The 14,846-nt window shown below is 32.6% G+C and overlaps 1 pseudogene; it reads right to left on the bottom strand.

The window, feature by feature from the left end:
* Positions 1–7,185: 7,185 nt before the first annotated feature.
* On the bottom strand, positions 7,186–10,287 carry LOC145942279 (uncharacterized; annotated as a pseudogene).
* Positions 10,288–14,846: the final 4,559 nt, after the last annotated feature.

The following is a 14,846-nucleotide window of genomic DNA, read 5'->3' on the forward strand; positions in this document are numbered from 1 at the left end:
CGTTGTCCTACGAAATTGTATCACAATGTCCCCAGCTTGCCGTGTCTGTCTTTCATTCTCTTTTCCCACTATTGTTAACTTATTTCTTAATTGATCCGGTAACATATTCTTTAAAATCTTAAAAATAAATATACACACATTATAATTCAGCCTCTGTCTTATGGACATAAACTGCAGCGCTTGCAGCATACTCTCCACTTTGGTATATCTATCACATTGCAATATGACCCTCATGGCCCGGTTTTGCGCTTTTTGCAATTCATTCAGTTGTGTTTCTCCCATATCAATTAACAGCGTCGCACAATACTCAAAGTGAGGCGCTATGATTGACTTATATATAATACATCTAGTGTATGCCGATATGTAGTCACCTATTCTATTTAAAAAACTCACTTTTTTCCCTATTTTCTTTAGCATATAATCACAGTGGTCCTTAAATCTTAACCTATCGTCAATAATTATGCCTAGATATCTCATTCTTTCCACACGCTCTATCTCCGTTCCATCCAAACATTTCAGTGTAATGTTACCTCTCAGTTCTTTTCGTACACTTCGAACTATCATATATTTCGTTTTCCCTGCGTTCATTTTTAACTTATTTGTATTCATCCATCTTTCCACTGTAACAAATGCCATATTCATTTTTCTTTCTAATTCCGCACTACTCCCTCCAGTCACATACACTAGCGTATCGTCTGCAAACATTTTTATACTACATCCCTTCGGACAGACTTTAATTATATCGTTTATATATATTATAAATAACAAAGGTCCTAATACAGATCCCTGTGGTACTCCATATTCTGTGGCCAATAATGTAGACCATTCATTGTTAAATCGTACCTGCTGTGTTCTATTCTTTAAATATGATCTTAACCATTCTAAAGCTGTTCCTCTAATTCCGTATTGATATAATTTTTCTAACAGTCTTTCTCTATCTATCGTTTCAAATGCTCGCTTGAGATCCATGAAAATTACCCCCACCATTTTTGCCTCACTAACTACCAGTTTCCATTCGTCAATGACTGTTTGAATCGCTGTTTCACACGAATACTATTTTCTAAAACCTGACTGATGTTCTGTTATAATACAGTTATCTTCTAAATACGCCTCAATTTGCTTTTTAACTACTAATTCTAATACTTTCTCGAATATTGGTAACATATTAATAGGCCTAAATTCACTTGCTTTTCTGGCTTTTTCTATTTTTGGAATCGGTATTATCGTAGACGTTTTCCAACCTTCTGGACAGCAACCTTCCCTCAAGGAGTTATTTATTATATCAATAAATTCCTCTTTTATTACATAAAATACTGCTTTAAGTATATCACTAGTTAATCCCTCCTCCGTGCCTTTCTTTTTTGGTAGTTCCATAACAATTTTTTGTAAATGCTCTATTCTAATCATCTCAAAATTTTCCATTATTCCCTCGCTTTCAATAACAAAAATAATTCTTTTACCTGGACTTCCTAACTTATCTCTACTTATAGATTTTACTATGTTCTCAATACTCTGTATATAATATAAATTAACTTTATTAGCTATATTGCACCCTTCAGTATTATCTAATATTTCAAAATCTATATTCTCTATTTTTTTTGTACCCGTTGGTTCGCCCCTTATTATTTCTTTTAAGGTTTTCCACATAGATGTCGGATTTCCCTTGTTATGATCTATCATATTTTCATAGTATTCTTTTTTCTTTGTCCTGATTAGTTTAACCACTGCATTTCTTTCGATTTTAAACTGTGACCAATTTTCATCCGTGTCATACAACGCTTTACTGTACGCCTCATCCCTTTTAGCCGCTGCTTCCCTTATTTCATCCGAAAATCACTTTTTCCCTTCCCATATTTTCGGAATTCTAAATTTTTTTCTAGGTGCTGTAGCATCCAACGCATCTACTATATTATCGACAAGTTTCTTCGCTCTCACACTGACATTCATATCTTGGCTTTTTCCTAATTTATTTTCCACTAATTTAATAAATTCATCTACATTAAACTCTTTAAAATTCCTAGCACTAAATTCTCTGTATTTATTATCAATTTTATTCGCATTAAGATCAACTTTTAACCACGCATGGTCCGTTATTTTAGGTTCATGAATCACTTGCACTTCTATTTTATTATTAGCGTAAATTAAATCTATAATTGTCTTACTATCTTTCGTAATTCTCGTCGGTTTATTTACATATTGTTTCATGCCTAAGCTCAACATTGTCGTTTGTAACTTCTTTGTATAAAACGAGTCCAACATAATATCTATATTAAAGTCTCCTATTACTATACATTCTCCCCGTATTATTAATTCTTCTATTATATCCTCTAGAAATCTCACGAACTCACCATGCGATGAACTCGGTGAATGATATATTACTGTTATCACTCCTTTATACAATTTATCTTTCACCTCAATCGCAGCACATCAACAATTCGCTTCTAACTTTTTTACTAATATTATCTCATATTTAATATCGTCCCTTACATATAAAAGAACCCCTCCTGTATTTCTGTTTTCAGCATCACATCTAATCATACTATACCCCGGTACGTTCACTTCACAATCTTCAATTTCAGCAGTCACTCTGTTTCTGATAACGCTATGAACGCAGGATTCATTTTCTTCATAATCTGATGCTGTATCTCGTCTTTATGCGCCATCAAACTTTGCGCATTTGTATATAGTATTAATTCCGTTTCCTTCTGTAGTTGCTATTTATCTTCCTCCCATCCGGCTCTCCTCTTCTCCTCCTGTATCGCCCTCTTGAAAGTCGGACATTCCGGATCAAGTGCGCCATGCTCATCATTTATTTTCAAATTGTATGTTTGAATCTTAAACATACAATTTATACATCTTTTCTTTGTCGCTGTACATTCACTCACCTTGTGATTTCCTGCACATTTGTGACATGTTTCATTACGCGTACAATTCTTTGCAATATGATAATAACCCCAGCATTTAAAACATCTTTTAATGTTAATGTGATTGAATGCAGGACACTTTCTCCATCTTACATCAGTTTCCCTTTTCTCAACATTACTTCATGAGTCTCTTCATCTGCTTCAATTATTACGATACCATCTTTTCCTCTTCTTCCGGACTGATCTTTCTCATTTATTTTCTCTTTAACTATTCTCTTCACTATTCGCATATGAATTCCTTCATTTTTCGCGTCAATTTTGTTCTGCTTCTTAATTGTACCTATTAAATCATCATCATTAAACTCCATTTCTTCCTCGCCAATATTGACAATTTTTATCTTAGGTTTCATCCGCGATGACTCAGTAACGTTAAAATTCTCGCCCAGCTTGGCTTGTACTGTCGCCTTTAGCTTTTCCATTTCTTCTCCAGTCTCACAGCCGAGAATCACTGTTCCTTTACTTCCTTTTTTTAACTTCGTTATTCCCATAGCCATATTCTTGATATCTACCTTTTCTTTTATCAGTTTTTTAGTTGCTTCACTCTCCTGTTGCACCTTGGGTTTGACAATTATAATATTTTCTTTTTTCTTCTCTTTAACTGCTTCACTATAACATATTTGAGCTCCTCCTGCCAGTCCACCCGCTCCTCCTTGTATAATTCTTCTCAAGTCTTCCAGTTCTTGTTTAATACTTCCAAATTCTTCTCGAACTATTTCCTTAACTATCATTTTAATTTCCTTCTTACATGCTGTTTCGTCTTTTATTTCTTTCACAGTTTTTACAAGCCAATCTATTTTTACGTCAATACTCGATGATCCACTCGCTCCTGATATTTTATTTCCACTGCTTGATGTCGTAAACAAACCCGTAGATCCTGTAGATCCTTGTCTTTCCCTGCTGCTCCCCGCTGCTGTCGGTGCCTTCTTCATATCTGCTTCACTTTCAATTGTAAATTTCTCAAATGGGCCAGGACACGACACCAGTTCGCGATTTCTATCATAAATTTTATGTTTACTTGCACATCCTGGATGATAAAACAGCTTAACACAAGACTTGCATGCAACAACCTGATTTTTTATTGCCTTCTTACATGCCGAGCATCGATACTCGTCATATTCATCGTTCATATCGATAATTACCGGCCGAAGCTGTTAATACCAGCATAGGCGGTCAATTACCTTTGTCCAAATTCACACGTCAGCGCTTTGTGTCCACCTTTAATGTCTACCTGTCGCGTAGCCTCCAAATCTCGATGCCTCATACAAGAAATATAATTCTCACGCTCACAAATCAGCATATTCCTGTTAGATAACACTCATGTCTATTCCCGGTCTATGCAACTATTACTTCAATACTTTTTCGCCACTCTCCCTCACTATATAACCACTTAAAAGTTATCACTTTTGCAGAGCGATGTTTGACACGTCTTCTCTCAGAGAAAAAAGAGAGAAGAGAGAGAGAGAGAGAGAGAGAGAGAGAGAGAGAGAGAGAGAGAGAGAGAGAGAGAGAGAGAGAGAGAGAGAGCAGAAATTTAAAGAAAAACGGATTTTTATTTGTGATATTAAGTAATAATATTATTCAATGTAATAATATTATTACACATTAATAATATTATTAATAATAATATTGTAATATTATTATATTTAAAATTATTAAAGAAAAATTAATTATTACAGTTAAGGAAGAGCTGAAAAGAAAAGAGAAAAGGAAAAAAAAATTATTTTAAATTAAAGAAGAGGAAGAATAAGCGAAAGAGAGGAAGAAAGAGAGAGAGAGAGATATAGAGATAGAAGGAAAAAGAGAGAAAAAGAAGTACAGAAATTTAAAAGAACGGATAAAATATTAGGTAATTTCTTTTTGTGCAAGGAGAGGAAAAATTACATTCCTACTGAGTTTTTGTATGTACATCAAATTATATTGTGTGCAATATTAATGAATGTGAATTAATATTGCATTAATAAGATGATCATATTTAATTATAAAATATGAAATCATTAATGATTTTTTATTTATATATCTTATTACATACTAATGTATTAAGGGGATCCTAAACGGATGGCCGAACTCCGACGGGTTTGCGCCCTCATCTGAGTGGAACTAAAATTGTCGATAATTGCTGATAATTGTCGATAATAATATAAAAAAAAAAAATTGTCGATAATTTTAGTTCTGCCATTACCGACAGCGTTATACATGTTAAAAAGAGCAATAAAACAGCAAATAAAAACTGTGTTCAATATGTTGAAATTAGACATCATATATTTTTACTGTTCTATCGCTTCGCACGCGTATCAGAGTATCGAAGCGCATAGATAACAGTATATCATATGTGTGTCGGTCTCTGTCACATGTTTGAACACAACTGTTCATATGTGTGAGTGTATTGCGAATAGATTTCTATTACATATATATAAATATTTACTTATTTGCTCAAAAATATATATGCTTATAATATTTATATAAATAATACAGGTTATATAATCGTCGATTGTATCGATTGGAAAAAAACGAATTGTATTAGATTGATTGTAATTTACTAAAAAGTTACATTATAATATCCAGTTATATATACCCCAAGTTTCGATATTCACTGTCAGTACTGAAAATCTATAGTTTACATTACGCTCACTATGGATTTTCAGTACTGGCAGTGAATATCGAAACTCAGCCATAGTATTATGCATATACATTTGTATGTGTCATATACATTTCTTATATTTACATACATGTATGCATACATACATAATACATATACATATATATGCAATGAATTTTATTTGATACAGTGGATTACCATAAAAATAAAACATTTTTGGGAAAATGTTTCATATAAAAATTGTAAGATTTTGAAGGGGGATAATATCATGAAAATTGCTCTTGCGTAGTGTTTTTCAATTATATTTGTTAGTTTTTTATGGAATTATTTTATTTTTATTATATAAATCGAACTCTCGCAACATTCAACATAAAAAGTAGTAGGATAGCTAAAAAATAAAAACGTTACGAAATATTATATTATGAAGTATGAAATATCTCATAAAATATTAATTTTTTGATAATTTTACCTCAATACTTATGCACAAAATAAAGAGAAATGGTGTAAGAAAACATATAGTTGTTTTCAAAGACAAAAATATGTAGCTGCTAATTTACATACGTTTTCTTGAAAACAACTACGTGTTCTTTTATACCAGTTTATTTCTCTCATTATTTTGTGCATAAGTATAGAGGTAAGATTATCGAAAAATAAATATTTCATAAGATATATTTCATTATTTATTTAATTATATCAAATAAATTATAAAATATCTCGTTACGTTTTCATTTTTTAGCCATTTTATAACTTTTTATGGTGAATACTGCGATTCGATTTATATAATAAAAATAAGGTAGGTTCATTAAAAAAAAACTAGGTTGAACTCTATCTTTTAAAAACGCCGAACAATCACGATATATTGTCTCCCTTCGAAACCTTTTACAACTTTTATATAGAACAATTTTCCCGAAAATGTTTTATTTATTATTTTTATGATAAAATTTATTTTTATGATAATCCACTGTGTTACATAAAATACGTATATATATATATATATATATATATATATATATATATATAGATGTTTTATGTATGCATACGTGTATATAAATATAAGAAATGTATATGACGCATGCAGATTTGTGTGCATAATACTTACATATTTTGGATAATCGATAGATAAAAATGTATTATTTAAATATTATGTGTGTATATGTACACACATATACAATATATACGTAATATATATATATATATATGCAATCGTATAAATGTTCATAATTTTTTCCAGAGGGGGGCATATCACTTCCAGAAAAAATGTATACTTTTTACATCTTTTAGTAAAAGCTTTCTCACCGCGACAAGGTAGATGTAAATTGAGAAAGGTTTTTTTTCCATTTTCCAGGAGAAGGGGCAAGTGCTCGTTTTGCCCCTCCCTGAGGACGACTATGATTGTAATAAAGATATTTACAATACATATTTTTACAATACAGTCTCGATTGCAACAAAATAATGTATTTTTACAATATTCTGAATAAAATATAGAATGGACCCCTTCCCGTCCATTCTCGTGAGAACGCAACCAATATATGTGTTTCGTCTCTCCGATTATAATTTGCAATCGAGATTGATATAGCTTTTTCTGGTCAATTGTAGAATATAGATTTTTGAAATCTATATTCTTACCAGAATAAATTTTTTAAAATAGAAAATTATACTTTTTCATCATTTTGGAAAAGGTGAGAGTTTATTGCTTTCTAGAATTGTATAAAAATGTTCTCTCATACATTTAACATTTTTGGAATATTTTTCCTCGCAAGGATTACCTCCTAAGGCTACAGTCGTGGCGAAAGCTGCAGCATAAATTCCACAACATACGCCATCAGGTTGTATTTGAACCTTTTCAAAAATTATGTCACTCGAGCTTATTGTTGGATAACGAAGATGTATATAATTTTTCTCTTTAGCTACCAATTTATCGTATGTACAGCCAGGTAGACTATCGTACACGCGAAGTTTAGTGCCGTCAAAGAAAATACATCTCCAATGATTACTGCAATTCCCTCCAATTATTTGTAAACTATTATCACTACGACTAGCTTTAATCATGTGAGGGTATTCTATATGTAGCACACTTTGCGTTTCGAAATGAGAAGTTTCTCTTATAATACGCAAAAATAGATCCAACGACTCATCTTTTAATTGACTTGTCATACCCAAGATGTTATCTTTTACCAAATAAAGAGGAGCAAACGTATTTAAAAGTTTTTCATTTCTTTTTATATCGTCTTCAGATATATCTTGTTCGTTATGTGAGTAACTTATAATAATACAATCATCATCTTGCTCTTTATTTAGAGCAATATCAGCAATATCAGTCATTATTGCTTCCATCGAAACGTTCGGTTTGAATCGTTTGCTCTCTTCTATGTCATTTTCACTTTTTATTATATTTTGTCTCTTTATTTGATTCATTGTCAGTATTTTTTTTACTGCTTCTTCTTTAGCTTCTATAATATATCTTGGATTTCTGATTGGCATATGTCTATTGTGACGACTGTCCAAGATTTCTGGAAGCATGCATTCGTTATAGAAGCGTGTTAAGAAAGGCAGCATTTGATTTCTCCAAAAAAAATTGTCTGCCTCAATGCGCAATATTTTCATGCTTTGTGGAGTCCAAACAGCAAAAATACAATATTCTCGCTGTGTTATGTTCAACTGACCTTGAACTTGATAAAAATATCGATGATTTCGATTTATTTTATGTGGATCTTTTTTATCAAAAATACCTTTTAAAGAAGCCAATGTCTCTACAGCTATTTCTGCTGTCAAATACTCAGCTGACAGAGGACATTTTATTTCCACTAGACCATTTTCATCAATAATTTCGTCAGGAGAAGCACGGATTTTCAGTATCGATAAATAATCCGCAAGGTTTTATTTCTTTATTTAATTTTATAGCCAATTCTTTCCTTGCTACTTCTTCGTTCTCGCGACCATATTTTAGGGCTGCGGTATCAATGAACGAAGGATATAAAATGGCTTTTACTGTTGTTGCACAAGACGTTGTTGGTCTCATGCGACATACAGGTCCAAAATTGGATGCTGTCAGCATTTCTCGTCTCAATGATAACCATAATTCCGAGTCCCTTTGGCTTCTCGTATCGAATTCAATTTTTTTCCAGTTTCTCGCATTTTCGGACAATTTTTCTAAATGATTTTGCCGAAGTTGCTCAAATACATCAGATGGAAGATCTGGTTTTTGAGATTGCGGACCATAATAACGATCTGTTCCTGTCTCTTGTTTAAATTTTTTTTGCCTGCCTTGCACCTGTCGAGATTCTCTGGTTTTTGCAACTTTTATTTGTCGTTGTTTTTCTAGTTTCTCAACAATAGGCGGAACAGTTTTATCCATGCTCTTATGCAATTCTGTAATGGCTTGTTGCGTATTAAATTGCACAGCTGCTGCCGCAACTCTGGCATTGTAAGAGCCTCGTTTATCAAAATGAATGCGCTTTCCACCAATTTCTTTGCAGATTATCAAATTAAACGATTCTGCAGGATTATTGGTTAAATTCAGCAATAAGCTGTCGGAATAACCGCTTAGATATGTGATAGCGTTTTCTATCTTTTGATATAAACCATGTATTTTTAAAAGTGCAACAATTTTTGTTTGTTTTACTATTCTCTTCGCATATATGACCGCGTGCTTCGCATCGCTTATGTTCGCCAAAAACATGGCTAGGAATGTTCAATATATCTTTTTGCAATTCCATAGCCTTATAATGTTGAGGTGTTTGTTGGTCTTTTCTTCGTAATTCGGCTGCCTTTTCTACCTCTTTTCTAATATGTTTAATGTTGTTTTTCACAACATTTCGCAACTCTGTAAAGCCACGCTGCCTCTGCGTTTTTGGCTGAGTTGTCTCTGCCACCGCTTTGAGCTTTTTACACAAATTGCGAAGTAAATGATTTGTGCATTCTATTTTTTTTACTGTAACCATATGTTCATTATATGGTCTATTATCAATAATAGCCTGATAAACGCTACTATCACCATCGGCAATAACTGTTTTAAAAATCAGCCCATGCATTTCGAGGCTACATTTGAAACCTTCTGCGATGGCATCGCTCTCCATCCTTGTGGAGCTTTCGTTGCGATCAAAATTTTTATAACATTTGTGAGCTTTTGGTTCTATACCTTTTCGCTCTGCTATATCACATATTGCGCAAAATTTATTGCGGACACCGACGAAGAGAATCTTTTTCGTACGATAACCAATTATAGCTCCGATACCGGAAGGAGAATTGTAAGCACTGCCATACGATCTCTTCATCCAACTACCATCCGCTACAACTGTTATGTACGGAATACCGTTTATAACTTCGTTTCTCTCAAGAGCGAGTTGCTTTTCAATTTCGCCAGGCATTTTCATACTTTCCATGGCTGTTTTTTCAAAAGCATCGACTAATTTTTCTCTATTTTCTATGTACTTTGGCTCAGACATGAAAGGAATATTCATGATTGCACATTGCTCATTCAACTGGGCATAGCCAATTCCTACTGTAACAGTTCCTGCTACAGCAGCCATACCAATGTCTAATATTTCCGGCTCTTCGGGTTCTGAGCAGATAGTGGCTTCAGTATTGCACATTTGGCACTTGAAAGTAAAATGCGTCTTCAACTCTGAGATTCTAGTTTTTATGAGTTTCCAATCTCTAAATTGGCACTCTTCCTTTCATATGATTATTGAATGATCTCTGGAGTTCATTCCACATATGAGAAATGTCGACAATGCGATGCCCTTGAGGCATGCTTTCCTGGATACGATTTATATCTACAGGGCTATTCTCGATAACAAAATAATTGTTATCTTCGCAAAGTTCGACATTTTCCTCTTGGCCTTTGGTTTGAGTCGTTATCACTTTCCAATCTTTAAATTGGTCCTGTATTCTTTTCATATGATTATTGAATGATCTCTGGAGTTCATTGCACATATGAGAAATGTCGACAATGTGACGGCCTTGAGGCAAGCTTTCCTGGATACGATTCGTATCCAGAGGGCCATTTTCGATAACAAAATAATTGTCATCTTCGCACAATTCGACATTTTGACTACACTTATCTGTATTTGAATTTGACTCCAGGCATTGCATCGTAGGTACGAACGGGGTTGGGTACTAACTTTCGAATCCATCGTATCGGATAATAATTCCACCGATTTCTGACAATCGATGGATTCGTTGTTAGTATCTTTAAACGTGCTATTTCTGGAGTCATTTTGACTACACGTACCTGTATTTGAATCTAACTCCAGGTATTGCATCGTGGGTACTAACGATTGGCTCGAATCCATCGCATCGGAGAATAATTCCACCGATTTCTGAAAATCGATGGATTCATTGTTAGTATCCTTACACGTGCTATTCCTGGAGTCATTTTCTTCTTGGCGCTTTATCAGGTTCAGCATTCGTCGCCTGCAAAAAAAATTATGTTAATATTGTTCAAAATAAGTGTGTCAGTTATATCATTTTATATAATAAAGAAAAAGTAAAATTTCTTAAAAATAAATACATCTCTTGTTTAGAAATCTACATCTAACTAAAAATAACTATATTATATTATACACATACAATAGATAATGTAGTATCAATGTCTTATATTTTATAAGAATCAGAAGACACATATGAACCAATGTATATCTGATGTGAAAAATAACCAGTTCACGAAGTCTCTGGTATATAAATATCTCTTTTTAAATAACCAGAACGCACATGAAAATCGTTCTCGGAGAAAATATTTTTAGAAGCAACTAGCAGACGAATAAATCGTCTCTGGTATATAAATATCTCTTTTTAAATAACCAGAACGCACATGCAAATCGTTCTGGGAGAAGATATTTTTAGAAGCAATTAGCAGACGAATAAATCGTCTCTGGTATATAAATATCTTTTTTTAAATAACCAGAACGCACATGCAAATCGTTCTGGGAGAAAATATTTTTAGAAGCAACTAGCAGACGAATAAATCGTCTCTGGTATATAAATATCTTTTTTTAAATAACCAGAACGCACATGCAAATCGTTCTGGGAGAAGATATTTTTAGAAGCAACTAACAGACGAATAAATCGTCTCTGGTATATAAATATCTTTTTTCAAATAACCAGAACGCACATGCAAATCATTCGGGGAGAAGATATTTTTTATAAGCAACTAGCAGACGAATATATCGTCTCTGGTATAAAATATCTTTTTTTGAAAACCAGAACGCACATGCAAATCATTCTGGGAGAAGATATTTTTTATAAGCAACTAGCAGACGAATATATCGTTTCTGGTATAAAATATCTTTTTTTGAAAACCAGAACGCACATGCAAATCATTCTGGGAGAAGATATTTTTTATAAGCAACTAGCAGACGAATATATCGTCTCTGGTATAAAATATCTTTTTTTGAAAACCAGAACGCACATGCAAATCATTCTGGGAGAAGATATTTTTTATAAGCAACTAGCAGACGAATATATCGTCTCTGGTATAAAATATCTTTTTCTGCTACTACTTTATAACTATTATTACTACTAACTACTATTTATTACTACTATTTCTACTACTAACTACTATTTATTACTAATATTTCTACTACTAACTACTATATGTGCAAGACTGCTTTATTTTTCAGAAATTACTATTTTTTCGAAATTACTATTATATATATATGTGTGTGTGTGTGTGTGTGTGTGTGTGTGTGTGTGTGTGTGTGTGTGTGTGTGTGTGTGTGTGTGTGTGTGTGTGTGTGTGTGTGTGTGTGTGTGTGTGTGTGTGTGTGTACAGGATGACCCATTTTAATCTATAAGCCAATATATGTATCTTCTATGATTTTGAATTTAAAAAATTGAACATATACATGTTGAACGAGATTGAAGGGGTTATTAGAATATCGCAAATAAAATTCGAAAGGTAAAGGAGTCTTGGAGATTTCAGGATCATCTTTGTTTTTTTAAATGGAATCGCTATAATTTTTTATATAAATCGATTCCTTGGAATATTCTGCAGTGACCAAAAAGTGAATAGTTTACGAGTTATTTTATATTTTAATTTTATAATTTTACATACACTATAAAATATTTTGTAAAATATTCATTGTTTGATGATGTTACCTGAATACTTTTATGCATAAAATAATGAGAAAAATTAATTGGTGTAAAGAAAACACATGTTTGTATTTAGAAAAGATAATTTGCAACTAACAGCTATATTTTTTTAACAACTCTTTTTTCTTTATACCAATTAATTTTTCTCATTATTTTATGCCTAAAAGTATTCAGGTAACATCATCGAACAATGAATATTTTACTAAAATATTATATAGTGTATGTAAAATTACTTTAAAATAAAAAATAACAACTATTCAATTTTTGGTCATTGTATCCTTTTTTTTATGGAGAATATTCCAATAAATTAATTTATATTAAAAAATTATGGCGATTCCATTTAAAAAAACAAAGCCGATCCTGAAATTTCCAAGACTCCACCTTTCGAATTTTATTTGCGATATTCTAAAGACCCCTTCAATCTCGTTCATGTATATGTTTAATTTTTTAATTCAAAATTATTTAGAAGATACATATATTTACTTATAGATTTTAATGGGTCACCCTGTATGTGTATATATATATATACATGTGTGTGTGTGTGTGTGTGTGTGTACAGATAATAAAATATATATATTAAAAAAATTAATTTGCAAGTTTTTTTAATTTTTATACGAATATATGAATATGTATATATGAATATATATGAATATGTATTTATATGAATATGAATTATATATGAATATGAATTATATATGAATATGTATTTATATGAATGTTTATATATGAATATGTTTATATATGAATCTGTATATATATGAATATGAATATATATGAATATGTATTTATATGAATGTAAATATATATGAATATGTATATACATATATATATATTCATACATATTCATATTCATATATACAGGGTGATTCAAAACAACCGTTTGTCCTTAAAATGTCGTATTCCTGACTGGATTCTAAGACGATTTTTCCTTTGCCAAAATTTGATCCGAAGCTTAGTTTTCAAATTATTAAAAGAAATATTAAGCGAATTACGGCACGAGTACGGGCGGTAGGCAGGAGCGGCGCAACTCATTATCCGACGCGGGCGACTGTGTGAGGCACTCGCTGCGATCAGCTGTTCGCTACACGCGATGTGTTTGTGTGTGTGTCTGTGTTTTGCGTGTGTGCGTACACACACACACACACACTATCTATCTCTCTCTCTCTCTCTCTGTCTCTCTCTCTCTCTCTCTCTCTCTCTCTCTCTCTCTCTCTCACTTACTCACTTTTATTCTTACCAGTACTCTGCGTTGATACCACTGCTTTTCTAATGAATAATTGTTGCACGACTGTTAACAATGAGACATTCCCATCTGACACACCGAATAATAAACAAATTTTTCTTCTTTCAGAAATTGTATCCACATTTAGAACGAATACACTCACGCACTTGATCGAAAATAAAGAATTTATTTATCGATTGTAACAGTTAATCACAATCTCGGTTACTACTGATTGATTATTAAAATCACTCACAAAAACGCGTTAAATGCAAAGCGCACGTTACTCGATGCGGATGACAATAGTCTGCGACGATGACAACAGACTGCGGTGACGCGACGCGACGCGATGACGCGACGCGACGCGACGATAACAATCACGGCGTTGCCGAACGTGAACGTGTACATGTACATACATACATTACATGTGATAATAATATGTATAATTTATAAGTTATTAAAAAAAAACATTATAACGTATTATAATACGTTATACTTTTTTTTTTAATAACTTAACATTATCTACTGTTTTGCTATTTTTCGCAAGCGAGACATGAGAAAAATTAATTTTATGTTTTTGCGAACAAGATGTTCCACGTATGAATGTGTTGGTCGCTATGAAAAGAGCGAGTTGTTTTTTGGTCGCTCTGAAAAGAGCGGATTGACTTTGGTCGCTCTAAAAAGAGCGGATTTTTAGTTTCAAAAAAATTTATAATAAGTGCTCAAAATGACCACCATCGATTCTAACGCAAGCTCTCAGGCGTTTTAATAGATTTCTTTGGACGTTCTCCATTACTAATAGGAGACTTCTTTTAAAAAATCCGATATTTGGAATGTCGAAGAAGAAGTAATGGAGAACGTCCAAAGAAATCTATTAAAACGCATGAGAGCTTGCGTTAGAATCGATGGTGGTCATTTTGAGCACTTATTATAAATTTTTTTGAAACTAAAATTCCGCTCTTTTCAGAGCGGTCAAAAAATAACTCGCTCTTTTCAGAGCAACCAACACATTCAT

This window comes from Prenolepis imparis, unplaced genomic scaffold, assembly GCF_030444845.1.
Source record: "Prenolepis imparis isolate NDT839.2.m4 unplaced genomic scaffold, iyPreImpa1.0 SCAF_10, whole genome shotgun sequence".
Classification (NCBI taxonomy): Eukaryota; Metazoa; Arthropoda; class Insecta; order Hymenoptera; family Formicidae; genus Prenolepis; species Prenolepis imparis.